The sequence below is a fragment of the Rhincodon typus genome, chromosome 7 (genome assembly GCF_021869965.1).
Source record: "Rhincodon typus isolate 14 chromosome 7, sRhiTyp1.1, whole genome shotgun sequence".
In the NCBI taxonomy this organism is placed as follows: Eukaryota; Metazoa; Chordata; class Chondrichthyes; order Orectolobiformes; family Rhincodontidae; genus Rhincodon; species Rhincodon typus.
Window position 1 is genome coordinate 83,921,582 of NC_063338.1, and position 20,082 is coordinate 83,941,663.

A 20,082-nucleotide genomic window follows, 5' to 3' on the forward strand; every position below is an offset into this window, starting at 1 on the left:
TTCATGTTTCTGAAGAAGGGTCTAGGCCCGAAACGTCAGCCTTCCTGCTCTTCTGATGCTGCTTGACCTGCTGTGTTCATCCAGCTCTACACCTTGTTATTCATTGAGTACTCCCTTGTTTGAAAAGTTTCAGCTTTTGGAGTCTGAAATATTATAAAAATATTTAACTAGCAAGCTGTGAAATTCTGTTGAACCATTTCTGTACACAAGACAAGGCACAAAGTAACTGACATTAGGGAAGTATTAAGTGAAGTACTTCTGTCTTGTGAGTCAGACAGATTGCAAATCTACTTGAACAGGGAGCTGTTTGATTTTTAAACGGTCAAATTCAAAAAGCAGGTCCTGATTTAAAAGTCATGTGACTGGTGCTGGTTGGCAGGGTGGATGCGCACTTTTCAAAACTTTGAGGATTTATACAGTGGTTGGGGTAGATGGACCCGAAAGTGATTCAAGGAGCAAATTTCTTTGGAATTGCTCAGTGCTATTAAATACCAACAACAACCAGCCTGCGATTTTCTGGTCTTTAATTTTAAATTAATAATAAAGAAAAACTTAAACAGAGCTGATTACTGTAGTACTTCAGAACCTCACAAGTGTCACATTCATGGGTCTGGTGAAAACTGGCATTCAGACCAACTTTGAAAGAAACACAAGTATTGCTGAGCAGTCTGAAGTACATTAGATAACTTCAGGATAATAGTGTCTTTGTGAGCTAGGCAAAAGAATTGTGCTATGTTGATGGACGTGATATATTATTCTTCTATGAGTAAGAGATCTTTTAATATCGCAGGCCAAATGGGAGACCTGCAATTGCTGAGGATTTACTCTTTTAAGCCTGCATTTTTATAGAAGAAAGGTTTTAGGTTACTTTTCTCTCATTTCCAATCTTTGCTAAGTTAACAGACGTCAGCTTTCAGTTATCAGAATGAATGAGAGGTCATAATTTTTGGCTCAGGAGTGGCAAATTTAAAATGGGAGCTGAGAAAGAATTATTTTTCTCAAAGGGTTGTGAATCTGTGGAATTCACTACCCAGACTGCATTGAACACTGGGGCATTGAGTAAATTTAAGAAGGAGATAGACAGATTTTTAATTAGTAATGAGGTTAAAGGAAATGAGCAGGGAAATGGAGTTGAGGCAATTGTTCCTGCTGGTATGACTGATGCTATAATAAAGTTCCATTCCAACTGGTCACACTTTAGTTCCAGCTTCTCCCTTCCACAAACCTCTAACTACCATGAGATCACATTGAGAAATTTGTTCATTCCTTCCCCACCTTACAAGTTCCTATTCTCCGACTCATTCAAATCTCACAACTCAATGATTTGACAGGGAGGAGGTGAATTTGTTCTCAAGACAACTGCCAATTCTGTCAACTGGTACATAAATTGATAAATATCTACTTTCCCTTCTCTCTAGATAAGCCAGCTGCTATTGGAGAATTGGGAGACTGGGGAACTTGCTGAGGATAAATGATACCACCAGGCCACAAGTCACTGAAGGGGCATTTCTGAAAGGTTTTACAACAGATTGCATCATAGATGCACGCAGGAGTCTTTTACATGTAAAATCAAAGTGACAAAATTTCACGGATAAGAATGAATACATAACCTTTGTGCTCTTCAAATGTGTAGTGCACACTGGAACCCATTATTCAGTAACCCTGTTTATTCTCTATTGTGAGCAACATCATGTTTTATTTGATCTGCTTTGCTCTCGAAGCTCACTATCTCAGCTTGCGGCACAACATTCACTTCCTCCTCTGATACAAAGTTCTGCAAATGATTTGATTCAAGCTAAAAATTGGTCATCTCTTGCCATACAGCTGGGAAATCCCACACCAAAAGATTCAGCTCTTCTATGTAACGTCAGCAATTGGTAAGCTTCCAAAGACCATATTAAGTGAAAAAGATTTATATTCATTCAGAAAGGCATACATTACAAAGGACAGTCAACATGTATCTGTAAAAGGCATGTTGCTGCAGATAGATTTACTTGAATTCTTTAAGGGAAGAACTGCCAATTTAGAGTCACAGAGGTATGCAGCATGGAAACAGACCTTTCAGTCCAACTCATTCACACTGTCCCATTTGCCTGCAATTGGTACCACATCCCTTTAAACATTTCCTCTTCATGTACCTGTCCAAATGTCTTTTAAATGTTGTAATTGTACCAGCCTCCACCACTTCCTCTGGCAGCTCATTCCATACAAGCACCACCCTCTGCATGAAATCTTCCCCCTCTCATTTTTAAGCAGAGAAGGATGGAAGCTTTTGGTAAAAGGAATTGAAATTGGCACTGTGCATGTGAACGTTCACATATATGTCTGGTAAGAGAACATATGAAGGAGCTTCTTAACAGAACTGTACATGGTATTAAAACAAACAAGGCAGCATCAATAAGAAATCGGTTAATGGATAGTGTAATGTTTAACTGATATTTTCAAAAGAGGGGGACTGGAATAGTGATGTCTGTCCTTCACAATGTCAAAGCTTCTACTCCATAAACTTGAATGTGGGGAACTGCAACCTGAATATTTTAAATCTATGTAGAAATAGGGTTAAGGAAAATGACAAAGGAGAAGAGCAGAGAGATTACATTCAAAGCTTGTGGTGGGTAACTCACCTCCTGACTCCCCAAAGCTTATCCAGCATCTACAAGACATCAGCACTCAGGAAACTCAATACCATTCAGGACAAAGCAGCCCACTTTGAGGGGGAAAAAGATCCTCAGGCATCACCTTCCAAACCCACAACCACTTCCATCTGGAAGGACACGGACAGCAGATAATGGGAAAGCCACCACCTTCAAGTTCCCCTCCAAGCCACTCACCATCCTGGCTTGAAAATGTATTGCCATTCCTTCACTTTTGCTGGGTCAAAAGCTTGGAATTTACTCCCTAATGGCATTGTGGGTCAACCCACAGCAGGTAGACTGCAGAGGTTCAAGAAGGCAGCTTACCACCACACTCAAGGGCAACTAGGGATGGGCAAGAAATCCTGGCCAGGCTACGATGCCTACATCCCATAAGTGAGTAAAAATAACTTGATTTGTACCCTATCCATGAACTTAAGTATTTACTCCCTCTATGACTATTGCATCGTGTGCATCAGGTACAAGATGCATTACATCAAAAGGATAAAGGCAAGCTCCTCTCCATACCATGTACTGGCCTCTCTTGGAACCAAATCAACATTCTTTTCCTGTCACTGGGTTAAAATCCTGGAGTTGTGTTCCCAACAGCATTGTGGGTGACCCTACACCGCACAGGCTGCAGCTGTTCAAGAAGGCACTCTCATTCCCACCTTTGAGTGCAATTAGGGATGGGCAACAAATACAGAAATACATTGACACCCACATCCTGTGAAAGACCTTGTCACTTAGTAAAAGGCTAATGCGATTAAGTTGTAAATCACCAGGTGGAGGTGTTAAAATAACAAAGTCATAGCATTCCACAATACCAAATAACAGTAGGCTGGAGTTGCCAAGAGAGGTCGTTAAGACCAGGCTATATCTTTGTGGGGATTCCTTGGTGGGTCACGCTGAGCACCTGTGATTTTAGCAAAGAATCTGTGGGCTAGGTCAGCCATAGGCTTCCTTCTCCCTTCCTCCCACCACTGGCAGCACTTTGGAAACCATCTCCCTTCCAGCACTTAATTTGCACAGTGCACTGTTCTCTCTGACCTGATGGCACGGCCTCCTTAGAGACATACTTCTGCCAACAGGGATCCATCGGTCCTCCTGGATTTTGGGTGAAAGACTACAGATTTGGATTTGTAAAAGTGGGCTCTGGAAGTTAAAATGGAATCCAAGCAGGCCTCCCACTTTTACCTAGGTGGGCTCAAAATCACTTCAGGTAAAAGGAAAACTGAGATTTTAAGGGCTTGGGTGGAAGCAAAAAGGCAAGTTGCAAAAGTGGAAAGAATTATGTTGTTTTGATTGGGTAAAGCTGCCGCAGTCCGACATTAGAGAGAAAGACGACTAGCAGTGGCTTAGCCTGAGCATCACCACATCTCAGGCAAGGGAAGAGGTTGAGAAGGACAGTCCTTCATCACAATCTCAGTCGGAACAAAGAACAATACAGCACGGGAACAGGCCCTTTGGCCACCAAGACTGCGCTGACACAAGATGCCTTTCTAAACTAAAAGACTTTTGCCTCTACACAGTCTGTATCCCTTTATTCCCTGCCTATTCATGTATTCGTGTATCTGTCAAGCCGCCTCTTAAACAATGCTATTTTATCTGCTTCTACCATCTCCTCAGGCAGCGCATTCCAGGAACTAAGCACCCTCTGTGTTAAAAACATGCCTCTCACATGTCCTTTAAACTTGACCCTTTTTCGCTTAAACCCATGTCCCCAATTAATTGGCATTTCCACCTGGGGGAAAAATACCCTCCAAACTGGACAACATCCTGATAAACGTTTCTGTACCGTCTCCAAATCCTCCACGTTCTTCTCGTAGTGTGGCCACCAGAACTGTACACAATATTCCAAATATGGTCTAACTAAAGTTCTATACAGCTGCAATATGACTTGCTAATTTTATACTCTATGCCCTGATCAATGAAGGTAAGCATGCCCTTGGCCTTCTTGACCACCTTCTCCATGGGAGCAGGAATTGAACCCACACTGTTGGCATCACTCTGTATTGCAAACCAGCCAAGTGAGTTAACCAGCCTCTTAATGTTTCAATTAGAGAAACAGATAATGATTAATATTTAGGACATGAATTCCTTACCATAAAAAAGCAGAATCCATAGTAACTTTCAAAATGGAAGTGAATATGTATTTGAAAATTGAGGAGATATGGGGACATGACTAAGTGCAGAGCTTTTTTAAAGAGCTGGTATGGGTGCCATGATCTTGAGATTCGTTTTTGTGCTTCATTTTAATAAGTAAGGTGATAAGCACATTAGGATAATTAAATCTCTACAGCTCCATAGAGGAAATTATGGATAAATGCTTTAAAATGTTAATTTCTGAATTACACATGGAATTTATTCACCTGTAGAATTTGACTTACGTGTGGACTCCCTCCTTCCAGCAATGCCCCAATTGATCCTTAGTGAAATTTCTAATCCTGTATCTTCTCCATTACAAAGACAGTCTATTTTGAGCTCATAATATTACCTGGCTTCTCCCCCATATCCCCATATATGCTATTAAGCTTTCACCATTGTCATTGTTACCTTTGGACTCAATTGCTCCTAAAATTTCCTGGCTCTTATCTGCACAAACTTTAACTCATCTAAAGCTCTACAGATCAAGTTCCACTATGACCAGGCTGATCTGCAATTGCTTTAATACCACCGGTGCCTCAAAATTTTCAATTTTTTCTTTGAATTCCAGGAATATTTCACTCCCCTTCAATTCTATAATCTACTTTAGTATCATGAGCCCTTCGTTTATAAACGGAGTTTCTCTGACACCATCCTCTTGAGCACCATTCTCTCCTTATCACTTTTGTGCTTCACACTCTGAACTTTAGAATACAATAGAATCCCTACAGTGTGGAAACAGGCCATTCGGTCCAACAGGTCCACACCAACTCTCCAAAGCATCCCCTACCCTATCCCCATAACCCTGCACTATCTTGTTCACCAAATTCTTCCATCTCCTTCAGGACTTTGGTTGAAGAGGTATTAATAACAAGAGTTTGGCTGAAATGGAAGGGAATGACTGTAGGCAATACAAACATCTTAGACCAATTAAACTTTAAATATCACCTCAATATCCCTAATTTCTTTAGACTTCTGACATAGCTTGGGACAACTTTCTATTAAAAAAAGGGCTATATGAAAGTGGGCCATTGTTCCATCTGATGAAGTAACTGAAATTTACTATGCAACTGGAAACCATGTTGTCCAAGGCAAGAGTAAAAACATGGGTAGTTTTCTGGATAACAAGTGGACATCAACAAGTAAAGTTAAAGTTGCTATAATCCCAGAGAACCATTAAGCTGCTTTCTCATTAAAGAGAGAGACAAGTGATGGTGGTTTAACTTAAGGGTCACCATGCCTTAGATAGGAGGAGAGATTGAGAAGGAGAGTCCTTCATGGTAACATCAACCATTGCAGGAATTGAACTTACACTGTCAGCATCAATCTGCAATACAAACCAGCTGTCCAGCTAACTGAACCCACACCCCCCACCACCCAGACATCAACAAGCGACGGCCTAGTGGTATTATCACTGGAATGTTAATCCAGGGATCCAGGTAATGTTCTGGGGACCCGGATTTGAATCCTGCCACGGCAGATGGTGGAATTTGAATTCAATAAATATCTGGAATTAAGAATCTAATTTTGATAAATCCATTGTCGATTGTCGGAAAAACCCATCTGGTTCACTAATGTCCTTTAGGGAAGGAAACTGCCATCCTTACCTGGTCTGGCCTACATGTGACTCCAGACCCACAGCAATGTGGTTGACACTGAACTGCCCTCGGGGCAATCAGGGATGGGCAATAAATGCTGCCTAGCCAGCGATGCCCACATCCCGTATATGAATAAAAAAAGCAAAAACCAGACAGACAATTTAAACAATAACATCAACCTTCTAAACTTTGTACACAACGTCCAACTTTGATGACTAGAAATCCATAGATTTTACAGAACTGGTGCATTATGCCAGTGACTCATTATATTATGTGTTAAAACAAAGTTTAAAGATAGCTCTTCACTCATGAGACACATCTCATGGTACCAGAGAGAATTTCAGCAACATCAGTGCAGTGACACAGGCTCAACCACTGATAGTTCTTGCTGTAGCTCTTTGAAGAGATACAACATTTCAAAATACGTAGGTGGAAAAGGCCTGTTACGCATCAAGACTGCTTATTTGGATACAACATTTAAAATGAGTCATGCAAATCAAATGCACCTTTATAAATACAACCAGTGATCAACTGCCTGTAATGCGACAAAAGGACAATTTGGATTGGCGCTTGGCACAATATCCATAAAACCACCATGCCAGCTGAATTGGCCACCTCGGGTGTTTTGTGCAATATTCCAGCTTACCTCAAAAATAATGTCTAAAGTCAGGTTATTCCAATTATAAATGAAACAGCTAAGGTGCATAAGCAGCTAAGGCGAGAGTGTAGTGGTCAAAAATAGCAATCGGAAAAGTCAAATATCCAGGCAGATTTTCTGGGGACTATGCTCACGGGTACCAAAGTCAACTTCAGCTTACACTGATGTAGCACCTTTAATATCGCAAATAAATGATCCAGGGCATTTCACAAGTGTTTTATCAGGCAAAAGTTTAAGACTATGAAGTAAAGAAGTGATAATAAACAAGGTGACCAAATATTAAGTGAAAAGAGAGTTTAGAATTTACTAAAAAATAGGAGAGAGGTTGTGTGGTGCAGATGTTTAGGTTAAGAATCCAGTGTCAAATTTATTCTTTACTCACTTCCCTTTTAAGCAACAGCCCAATAAAATAACACTAATTTAATTGGTACAACCTCAAACATTTTAGAGACGACATTACATTAGAATGACTCTGGGGGACAAAGAGAAATTATGCAGCGATAACATCTGCTCAGTCTTTGTTTTGGGGAATTAGTGGATTCAATATCAAGAGCTAAATCAATCAAATTCAATATCAAGGAGTTAAATCAAAAGATGGAAGTCATTATTTTCTATGGTTTCATAAATGCTTATGTTTCCTGTTTTGTATGGAAGCAAGCAAAGGGCTCATGAGCTGGACAAATACAAAGTGAACTTGGGTGAATACAATTAAAATAAAAATCAGCTGCATGGGAATTCTGCGATTGTGAGAGATCATGCTTACTACAATTGGCAAGATATATCCAAGTCACTGAACAAAAGGACATGTAAAACCAACAAATTGCTTTCACTCATCTTGAAAAACATTAAAATCAATCATTTCTGTTTTGTCTTTTGAGATTTAATTACTGCAAAATATATCTTATTTGCAATAATTCAAAGAGCAGCCAGGATACACAATATGTTTCTGTATATTAATCAACAATGCTATTTTGATAATACCACAATGAGCAAAATCTAATTTTAACTGGAATTAACTACATTTCCCATTTTTCTTGTCTAAAAATTGAAGTTACCTGGATGTCACATTCCCTGACCTTTTCTTCAGGCAACATTGTTGGTGAGTGCCATACTGATGCCACAAAATTAAAGCGTTGGGTTCTGACAAAGGGCAACAGCCCTAAAACTTTACATCAGTTTCTCTATCCACCGATGCTGCCTGACCTGCTGAGTTTCCCCAGCACTTTCTGATTTTATTTCAGACTTCCAGCAACTGTAGTATTTTGCTAATGTGTCATATGGGCAAGATGTGCTTTAAATTACTTTCATTTGGCATTCAACCTTAGTCAAAAAGCAATGGACCAGAATTTGCAGAACTTTAATGTACAGAAACTCAGTGGATGCTGGGAATTGTTCAATAGATTTCTTCTTCCTGAACAATGTAACTATTGTTTTTCTTTTATGAACTGTTGTTTCATTATTTTGTTAAACCTTTGTACTCGTACACTACTGTATACTTTAGTTCTCAATGACTCAACACTCTGTCATAGCTCTGAACAGTGAAATCCGTCATTGGTCAAGCAAAAACAACTTGTGTTGTGAAACAGCTGAGGATTGTATCATCAGCCTTGAAGCTTTGTTTCATGTCTAATATGATTCACAACACCATATTTAGAGAAAAGAGAATTTCTTATGACAGTTAAATCTTGCTTAAAAAAAATTATAGAAACGTTGCCATGGAAAGCACAATGAGAAAAAAAAAATCGTGCAAGCTGCTGAGAAAGCAGCTATTTGATTGGCAAAGATTAAACTTTCAGCTTCACCAGCTACCCCAACCCCCAACCAACTTCCTTGCAACAATTCTCGGAAAAGGACAGCTTCCTGCTCTTCCCCATGTTAAAAAACTAATTGCCCAAAATCTCACATTTTTGCTACTCTGTCATCAAGATCAGAATTATTTCTTTCTTAAAAACAAAAATGCTGCTGTGATAGTAATCAGACGAGATACAACATTGGACAAAGTGACAATTCTATGTGCACTTCTGGTCCCCTTACCTCAGGGAAGGATATTATTGCCATACAGGGAGTGCAACAGAGGTTCACCAGCCTTGTTCCCAGGACAGTGGGATGGTCCTATGAAAGGAGATTGGGCAAACTGGGTGCGTATTCAAAGGATGAGAGATGGTCTCATTGAAACCTACAAAATAAGGGATCAACAGGGTGGATGCAGGGGAGATGTTTTCCTGGTGGGAAAGCGGGCACAATTTCAAAATCAGCAGCATGTCATTTAGAATGAAGACGAGGAGAACTTTTTTTTAAAAACACTCAGAGGTGGGTGATGAATTTCTGGAATTTTCTGAGTCAGAGGAATGTGGAAGCTCAGTCTTGGAGTCTATTTAAAGTAAATATTGATAATTTTCTGATTTCCAATGGCATAAAGGGTTGCTCGTACAAGGCACTGAACTGTTCAATCAGACATGTTCATAATAAATGACACAGCAGACTCAAGACAATGAATGGCCTACACCTATTTCTATGTCACTAGCCTTCTACTAGTGTGGCCTGGTTTCTGAGGCCCAAGGTCATCAATTCGCTGATTCCTATTTACAGCCAAACCCAAGCCCACAAAATAAGTATATGCCAGCCTGTATGAAGAATACTAATTTTCTATAAATGCAGCACTTGATTCTTGATATAAATTGATTCTGGTTCTGTCAGTCCTACTGCATTCAAAGTTAGCTGTACGTAAATTCATTACTTTCTGTCTTAGTTCACTGCTTAAGAAAAGGTGATAGCACTGTGCACAGATTAATACAGAAATAGTTGCTTTGTGAAATTTGTCTTGTTAAATTTCATGATCAGAGAATCAGGATAAACTGTAGAGAAAGGTTAATTTAATGAACACTGCACCTTAGGATTTAAAAGAAAATTATTTAATGGGATATGGCACTGGCAGCAAGGCCAGCATTTGTTGTTCATCCCCCGTTGCTTTTGAACTGAGTGGCTTCATAAAGTCATTTCAGATTGCAATTAAGAGTTGCTGTGGATCTGCAGTCTCATGTAAACCAGACTAGGTAAGAATGGCTGATTCCATTCACTAAAGGGCATGGCAGAACCTGATTAGTTTTTAACAATAACAACAAAAAAAATAGTTTCACACTCACCATTACTCAGGTTTTATCTAACTAATTGACTTTAAATCCCATCAGCTTCCAGGGTGGAATATGAAACCCTGTCCCCAGCATATTAGCCTGGGCCATTGGATTATTCAGCTAATGACATTACTACAAAACCCACTACTTCCCTACTATGTACAATAATATACAAGTGTATAAAACACTGCAATATATTTAGGCAAAATTTATACATTTTAAAAATACTATTCCTTTTCTGTTTCAAAGCAAAAGCAGGAGCTTCGAAGGTAAAGTCTGATTGAGAATATCCTTCATTCACTTCTACAGGACAATATCTACTTAATCAGATATTCAATTGATGCATTACTGTTCTCTGACCTAATTTGGGGCTGGGTTAATTTCTCTAGATTGTAGTTAACCTAATTGTTAAACCTCTCTCTCCTACCTACAGCATACATGGCATAAAGAATGGGAACTTGGCAAGGTGATTCCAAAACTGGCTCAGGAGACAGAGGGTGGTGGTAGATGGCTAGTTATGCGACCGGAACCTGGTGTGCAGTGGTGTACCACAGGGATCACTGCTAGGTCCCTTATTGGTTGTGATGTTCAGAAATGACATAGATGAAAATGTAGCGGGAGGATAAGAAGTAAATGTGCGGATGACACAGAGATTGGCTGGGTGGTTGACAGTGAGGAAGAAGGTGTTCAGTTACAGGATGGTATCGACAGATTGGTCAGTTAGATCAGTGGCAGCTGGAATTTAACCCTGAAAATTGTGAGGTGATGCACTTTGGAAGAAGTAACAAGACAAGGGAGTACTCGATGAATGAGAGGACACTAGGAAGCTCAGAGGAACAGAGGGATCTTGGGGTTCTTGTCCGCAGATCCCAGAAGGTGGCAGGACACGTTAAGAGAATGTAAAGGACGCTTGCCATTATCGGTCGTGGTATAGATCATAAGGTCAGAAATCACACGACACCAGGTTATAGTCCAACAAGTTTATTTGAAACTGTCAGATGAAAGGGCTACGCTCCGAAAGCTTGTGTTTTCAAATAAACCAGTTGGACTATAACCTGGTGTCGTGTGATTTCTGACCTTGTCCATCCCAGTCCAACACTGGCACCTCCACACCATAGATTATAAGAGCACGGAGGTTATTTTGAAGATGTACAAAACTTTGGTTAGGCCACAGCTGGAGTACGGCCTGCAGTTCTGATCACTGGTATTCACTGGGATGCTGCCTGGGATATCAGTGATGAAGAGAGGCTGCATAAGCTCAGGTTTTTTACTTTGGAGCAGAGAAGGTTGAGGGTGGACCTGATAGAGGTGTATAGGATTATGAGGGGCATGGACAGTGTGGACAGAAAACAGCTGCTCCCCTTTGTTGAAGGGTCAATAACAAGGGGGCATAATTTCAGTGAGGGGCAAAAGGTTTAAAGTGGATTTGAGGAAATAATTTTTCATCCAAGATTTGGTGGGGATCTGGAATGCACTACCTGGGAGGGTAGTTGAGGCAGGAAATCTCATAACCTTTAAAATGTAGGGATGAGCACTTGAAGTATCATAACAGGATGCTGCTGGGATTGAAGGGATTGGGGGAATTGAGTAATAGGGAGAGGCTGAATAGACTGGGACTTTTTTCCATGGACAGTCGGAGGCTGAGGTGTGACCTTATAGTGGTTTATAAAATCATGAGGGGCCTGGATTGGGTGAATAGCCAAGATTTTATTCCCAGGGTAGGGGAGTCCAAAACTGGAGGGCGTAGGTTTAAGGTGAGAGGGGTATGATTTAAAAGGGAACCCAAGGGGCAACATTTTCACACAGAGGGTGGCACACATCTTTAACAAGCTGCCAGAGAAAGAGGTGGAGGCAAGTTCAATTACAACATCTAAAAAGGCATCTGAATGGGTATATGAATAGGAAGGGTTTAGAGGGTGTGTGCCAAATGGGACTAGATCAGTTTAGAATATCTGGTTGGCATTGATGTGTTGAACCAAAAGGTCTGTTTCTGTGCTGTATATCTATGACTCCATGACTCATAAGACAATGATGGAGTCTAAGGGACAAGGGAATAATCTAATCAAGGTGTTAACCATGAGATGAATGCTGTGCAACTGGGGTCAGTTTTCTGAACCCCAGGGTTATATCACTATCTTGTCACTCATTTTTACTGCATTCACACTTGCAGCACACATCACATTAGCAGAGTTTCATTTTGCAATTTGTAATACTCTTGACAGTTCCATTTACGGGACAGCTGTACTCTCCTCACCTGATAATATTCCTACAATTTTCAGAAAAGGCTGGATACAGGAGGAGATGAGTCAAGTTCTGAAAAAAATGTTGGGTCATTGGACAACATTTCAGTATTAGTTTTTCATGGACAGTGACAGCCACCCTGTAATAAACACATTTAACATCAGATTTGCTTTTAAATGCTGATGTAGGGTTGCCATCCTCAAGTAAATGTTTAGCAGTATTTTCAAATTTAATGCGAAGCAGTGAATCTGTCTCCTTTGGTTTTGTTTTAAATTCGATGCACATGGATGGATGGGCATGAGATGAGGAAGGTGATGGTCTAAGGAGACAAACAACAGCAATAAAGGTTAATAAAGAACTCATCAAGAGAAACAAAACAATTAAGTAATCACAAAAATATCAAGTGAAAGAAATTGCTTTTGTGAAGCCTACAAGTGGGGCCCGAGAAAATTTGATACGGGAATCACTAGAAATTAAAGTGTACTTGCTTCATGACCAACAATCCTCACATTCAATTGACTTAGACGAAATAACAAGTTGCTTCAGTACTTTAAAGCATCATAATCGCAAGGTCGAAAGACAATGATATCTACACCAACTGTAAACAGAACTATCTGTCTATCGTTACCAAGAAAACGCATAACACTGAAATGAATAAATCTGAATTAAATAAACTGTAACACAGCATGCTAACCGAGGTAGACGTAACATCGTATGGACTGTGGAAATTGAGGTTTGAAAATGTACAATTATTATTACACAATATGTTCAGATTGCATTTGAGGGCAGACTTACTGTGAGAGCAGAGTTAGGTTCGAGTGGAATATTTTTACTTTGGACATGAAATAACGTGTTTGCGGTGGTGGGGTGGGAGGTTCACGGGACAAAGTTAAGGCATAAATCTGTTTCACTATAAGCACGGTATAAATCTGAACTGACACGACACGAACAAGACAGGTCTTGGTTCTTGCCAAGTAACTTACCCCAAGTCGCTGCTGCTGCTGCTGTTGTAGCTGCCTTCTTTCTACACAGCTCTGGTCAACATGTCAAGGCTGAAGTGGTGCCCCCTCCCTCGGGCTGGTCTGTTAGCGAACCCCTGCCATTCTCTCTCTCACACACAGAGAGAGAGAGAGAGAGAGATCCACAAGCGATCTGCGTTACTGCTCTTCAACAAAAAAAAAGCAGTACCGACCGCTGTTAATGTCCCTCCTTCCTTTTTATTGCAAAGGCAGAGTCTGCCTGCCTGATTGCCCTCCCTCCCTTTCTCTCCTCCCCCTCCGATTACTGCACAGACCAGCCCCTGAGTTTACACTCCAATCCACTGCTTCATATTCCGGCGGCCGATGCTAAAAATAGCAGGGCAGGGTAAGGGAGCGCTCCCGGTATGAAATGCTGCCTTTCAGCCGGGGAAAACGGGGGACGCCCGCAGCCAAGAGACGATGGGAGGAGCCGAGCCTGGCCTTCAACCTTCAAAAAGGGGAGTGGGAGAAGGCAGCTCTGTCCACCGCCCCGTCCTCCCCTGCTGGGGGTTTCTGCTGACACTACAGACTCACACAGAAGAAATGGACTGATCCAGAGCTCAGTCAGGTGGACGGACAGAGAGTCTCACAATGAACCTTTCTCGGCAACTGCTATTGGAACTCCCCCCCGCAACCTCTTCCATTTTACATATATACACAAGTTAAAAATGATTGGATGTTGCAATGACATCGTCCCCTCCTGTAAATTTCTTGAAATCATAACAATTGCTGGAACTTATAAAGTCCATGTATGCAAGCGTGGTCAGTAATTCCTGTTCTGACTCTCAGAATGCGTGTCCATGTACTTGGAGCTTTCCATTCTTGGTGTTACGGGTAATATTACTAAAATTGCCCACACTTTCGTCCAATATTGCATAGGCAGAGGAGGAAAAGAAAAATAACTATACGCGTGATCTATCTGCCTGCCTCTCCTGTTCCACTCCTACCACTAAAATAATATTGGGTTAATAGTACCCCCAGATTCAACAGTCCTCAATCAATGTGGGTCTGACCGATCACCATCTAATCTTCTGTAACCAAGGGAATACAATCTGTTTCCATCACTTACTTCCATATGCCACTACTGCTCAGTTCCTTCCTGTACTCCCTGTACACTCATGAATTTGTGGACAAATTTCATCCTAGCTCTGTCTACAAGTTTGCTGATGACACTGCTGTTGTAGGCCGAATCTCAAGCAATGATGTAAAGATAACAATCTCTCCCTCAACGTCAGCAAAACGAAAGAGCTGGTCATTGACTTCAGGAAGGAAGGTGAGGGGCATGCCCCTGACTGGATCATTGGAGCTGAGGTGGAGATGGTCCAGAGTGTCAAGTTCCTAGAAGTGGTGATCACCAACCATCTCTCCTGGTTGACCCATGTTGATTCTACGGTCACAAAAAATATGTGACGACAAAAATGCCTCTACTTCCTCAGGAGGTTAAGGAAATTTGGCAAGACACTTACCAATTTTTATAGATGCGCCACAGAAAGCATTCTATCCAGGTGCATTATGGCTTGGTACAGCAACTGCTCTGCCCAGGACGATAAGAAACTGCAGAAAGTTGCAAACTCAGCGCAGTCCATCACACAAGCCAACCTTCCATTGATTGACTCCATCTATAATTTTCACTGCCTCGGGAAAGCAGCCAACATGATCAAAGACCCCTCCTACCTTGGTCATACTCTCTTCCACCCTCTTCCTTTAGGCAGAAGATACAAAAGCTTAAACAAGTACCAACAGGTTCAAGAATAGCTTCTTCCCTGCTGTTATCAGACTTCTGAATGGACTGCTCAAAGCTTAAACTTAATGTTGGTCATGTTCTTTGTGCAACTTCTCTGCAGCCGTAATATTGTATTTCTCGCTCTGTTCTATTACCCTATGCACTTTGTATGGTATGATCTGTCTGTGCTGCACACAAAACAAAACTTTTCACTGTACCTGGATACATGTGATAATAATAAATCAAATCTGTGCTGACTGCATCACTTCTTGGTGTATAAAGTGCCAATTCAAAAGTTTATTGGTGGATCAAATGGTCGGATTTTTTTAAAAAGAAAGTTTGTACGTTTCACAGACACCACATGGAATACCGAGATAATAGCCTTTTATTAACATGTTATTTATGGTTGCATCACGCATGACACCACATGGAATACTGAGATAATAGCCTTTTATTAACATGTTTTTTATGGTTGCATCATGCATGTGTGATTTTTGTCATCTTCACAGAAGAAGGACTTTTAGAAATCAGAATTCCTACAGTGTGGAAAGAGGCTATTCAGCCTTTCGAGTCCTGCACCAACCCTCTGAAGAGCATCTCACCCAGACACACCCCAACTATCCTATCTCCATAACCCTGCATTTACCATGGCTGACCCACCTATCCTACACATCATTAGACACTACAGGGCAATTTAGCATGGCCAATCTACCTAACCTGCAGGAAACTGGAACGCCTGGAGGAAACCCATGCAGACAACGTGCAAACTCCACGCACACAGTCACCCAAGGTTGGGCCCCTGGCACTGTGAGGCAGCAATGCCAACCACTGAGCTGCTGTACATTGGGAGGCGACACTCAAGTAATTGAGATATACAGTAATATTGTGAAGAAGATCATCATTAATTCACAGAGCATTCACAATAACTTAGATGAATTAGAAGGGCAAACAGATATAAAAGGTTATGATATTGATGTGATTACAGATATGGCTGTAGGGTTAGCGACAATGGGAACTGAACATCTGGGGGTATTCATAATTTGGGAATAAGGGACAAAAAGGCAAAGGGGCTGAGGTAGCATTATCAGCATCATAGAAACCCCACAGTTCAGATAGAGGCCATGGGGCCAACGAGTCTGCACTGACCCTTTGAAGAGCATCCCACCCTATCCCCGTATCCCCACATTTACCATACTTACCTCACCTAGCCTGTACATCCCTGAATACTATGGGGCAATTTAGCATGGCCAATCCACTTAAACTGCACATCTTTGGACTGTCGGAGGAAATCTGAGCACCTGGAGGAAACTCACCTACTTTATTAGTAAAAGAAGAAATCAACGCAATAGTAAGGAAGGATACTGGCTTGGAAAATTAACTTCACTATTACCAGTTCCCGACCTAAGAAAGGACATAATTGCAAGAGAAGGAATGCGGCAGAGGTTCCCTATGGCAGGTCTGTTCTGTAAGGAGATATTGACTAGGCTTGTATTCATTAGAGTTTAGAATGATGAGAGGGGATCTAATTGAAATGTATAAAATCCTGCCAGGTCTGGACAGATAGATGCAGGGAGGATGTTTTCCCTGGTCAGGGAGACTAGAACTGGGAAACAGGATACAGGGGAGGCCACTTAGGACTGAGATGAGGAATAATCTATTCACTCTAAAGGATAGTAAACCTATGATATTCTCTACCACAGAAGGCTGTGGAGGCCAAGTCACCGAACATATAGATAGATAATTTTTTAGATTTTAGATAAAGGCATCAAGTGGCATGGGGAGAAATAGAGCATTGAGATACCTCATCAGCCATGATCATATTGAATGGCAGCGCAGACATGAAGGGCTGAGTGGCCTATTCCTGCCCTTGGTTTCTATGTTTCTATCTTAAGATAATGATGGCTAGCATGGGTCATGAATTCTCATAATTGTGCAGAAGGGCATGCACTTCCAAGGAAGGTTGTAGTTAATGCACACAGAGTTATGCAGGGGATGTTAATCGAAATCTGACTGCCTGACCCAGGTGTGTATTGATTCTGATCTCGGCCAATAATGAAAAAGTTCATTACCTTTCCTTCAATTGAATGGGCACAGACAGCCAGAGAAGTATAAATGAAATTAAAATGAATGACTTTAAAGGGCCATTGTGTGTTCCATAGAAAACAGCTTGTGGAATGTGACGCAATCACCCTTCGTGATCTCAGTGTTGAAGAGCAGAAACGCGGTAACATATGTTGTCTCGCAACGTTTACCTTTATCAGGATGTTTAACTGAAGGTTTTCAGATATTCTGGTAGACTGTCATTGGGAAAACGAAAAGCAATGCTGTACTTGACTTACTGCTAATACAGGATGCATCATTCTCCATCAGCAGAACCCTTCATCATGGTAAGTACAGAAAGAAGGCTCTATCTTTGTGGCTTAACAGATTTTGTTTTACTCATTCACAGGATGAGGGCATTGCTAGCTGAACCAGCATTTATTGCTCATCCCTAATTGCCCAGAGGACAGTCAGGAGTCAACTACTTTGCTGTGGGTCTGGAGTCACATGTAGGCCTGATCAGGTAAGGATGGCAGCTTCCTTCCCTAAAGGACATTAGTGAATCAGATTGGATTTTCCAACAATCGACAATGGAGTTGCTGTCATCATTAGACTTCTAATTCCAGATTTTTTCTTTTCTTTTGATATTGAATTCAAACTCTATCATCTGCCATGGCTGGATTCAAACCCAGGTCCGCAGAACATTAGCTGGCTCTCTGGATTGACAGTCCAGTGATTATACCACTAGGCCATCACTCCCCTTTAGAGACAGGGTTATTCTTCCTATGCCAACAGATTCTGTTAGTGTAAATTTTATCCTTTATATACTCTCATTTTCATTAACAAACATAGGAGCAAGAGTAGGCCACTCAGCCCAGCGATTTTGTTCTAAAATCATGAGGTGTATAGATAGGGTGAATAGCCAGGTCTTTTCCACAGGGTAGCAGAGTCCAAAACTAGAGGGCATAGGTTTAAGATGAGAGGGTTAAGATTTGAAAGGGACCTAAGGGGCAACGATTTCACACAGTGGGTTTTGCATGTATAGAATGAACTGCCGGAGAAAGTGGTGGATGCTGGTACAATTACAACATTTAAAAGGCATCTGGATGGGTACCTAAATAGGAGTGGTTCAGAGGGATATGGCTAAATGCTGGCAAATGGGACTAGATTATTTAGGATATTTGGTCGACATGGATGTGTTGGACTGAAGGGTCTGTTTTCATGCTGTGTAACTCTATGACTCCATGACTCTATCTTCTTTTCTCTGATAGTGCTCCTTAAAATGTTTCACTATTGATATAAGCATATCTCAGGACATTGTGGGAAGCTAAGGAAGAAATTGCGGGGCCATTAGCATAATTATTTGTATCATTGGCAGCCACAGGTGAGGTGGTGGAAGTCTGGAAGGTGGATAATGGTGTGCCTTTATTTAGGAAAGGCTGCAGGGAAAAGTCAGGGAACTACAGACCAGTGAGCCTGATGTCAATGGTCAGTAAGTTGTTGGAGGGGATTCCAAAAGACAGGATTTACATGTATTTGGAAAGGCGAGGACTGATTAGGGATGGTCAACATGGCTTTGTGCGTGGGAAATCGTGTCTCATAAATTTCATTTGAGTTTTTTGAGGATATCACCAAGAAGATAGATGAGGGCAAAGCGGTAGATGTTATCTACAATGGACTCTAGCAAGGCCTTTGGCAAGGTTTCACGTGGTAGATTGATTAGTAAAGTTAGATCATATGGGATCCAGAGAGAGCTAGTCAATTGGATACAAAATGTGTTTGATGGTAGGAGACAGAGGGTCTTGATAGGGGTTTTTTTTTGGACTGGATGCCTGTAAGCTGTGATGTTCCCTAGAGGTTGGTACTAGGTCCACTATTGTCATTTATATAAATGATTTGGATGAGAATATAAGAAACATGGTTAGTAACTTTGCAGATGGCACCAAAATTGGTGCTATAGTGGATAGTGAAGAAGGATATCTAACAGGATGATGGGATTTTGATCAGCTGAACCAATGGTTCAAAGAGTGGGAGATGGAGTTGAATTTAGATAAATGCGAGGTTTAGTATTTTGGTAAGACGAACCAGGGTAGGACTTACACAGTTAATGATAGGGCCCTGGGGAGTGTTGTTGAACAGAGAGGCTTAAAGTTCAGGTACATAGTTCTTGAAAGTGGCATCGCAGATAGACAGGGTGGTGAAGAAGCTGCTTGGCACAATTGCCTTCATTGGTCACAGCATTAAGTACAGGAGTTGGGACGACATTATGGCTGTACAGGACATTGGTGAGGCCATTTTTGGAGTACTGTGTACAGATTTGGTCACCCTGCTATTGGAAGATATAATTAAATTGAAGAGGGAGCAGAAAATATTTATAAGGATGTTGTTGGAACTGGAGGGCTTGAGTTATAAAGAGAGGCTGGATAGATCCCCTGAAGCATAGGAGATTGAGGGTGACATTATAGGGGTTTATAAAATCATGAGGGATGTAGAAAAGGTGAATGACGGGGTCTTTTCCTTACGGTAGGGGAATTCAAATTAGATGGCATAGTTTTAAGGTGAGTGGAGAAAGATTTAAAAGGGGAGTGAGGGGCAACTTTCTCACACTGAGGGTGGTGCTTGTATGGAATGAGCTGCCAGAGGAAGTGGTAGAGGTGGTTACAGTTACAACATTTAAAAGACATTTGGACAGGGACATGGATGGGAAAGGTTTAGAGGAATATAGGCCAAACACAGGCAAATGGGGCTAGTTCAGTTTGGGAAACCTGGTTGACATGGACAAGATGGACTGAAGGATCTGTTTCCATGCTGTATGATTCTATGTGCCTATGTCATATTCTCTGTCCATTGATGTCATAATGGGTGGAACTTAAAAATAAGAAAGGGATGATCAC

General features: G+C 41.2%; 1 protein-coding gene across 3 annotated transcripts in view; it reads right to left on the bottom strand.

Annotated features, from left to right (window-relative positions):
• The window catches only part of mrasa (muscle RAS oncogene homolog a), a 41,436-nt gene extending 27,520 nt beyond the window's left edge, over positions 1 to 13,916 (bottom strand). The window contains exons 1-2 of one of the 3 annotated variants that reach the window (XM_048599138.1): positions 13,390 to 13,916; positions 12,420 to 12,478 (exon numbers count right to left, since the gene is read on the bottom strand). The gene's annotated coding sequence lies outside the window, so the exon portion shown is untranslated. Of the gene's footprint in view, positions 1 to 12,419; positions 12,726 to 13,389 lie in introns of all 3 variants that reach the window. The other 2 variants (XM_048599135.1, XM_048599136.1) reach the window with 2 other exon arrangements.
• Between the last annotated feature and the right edge of the window lie 6,166 nt (positions 13,917 to 20,082).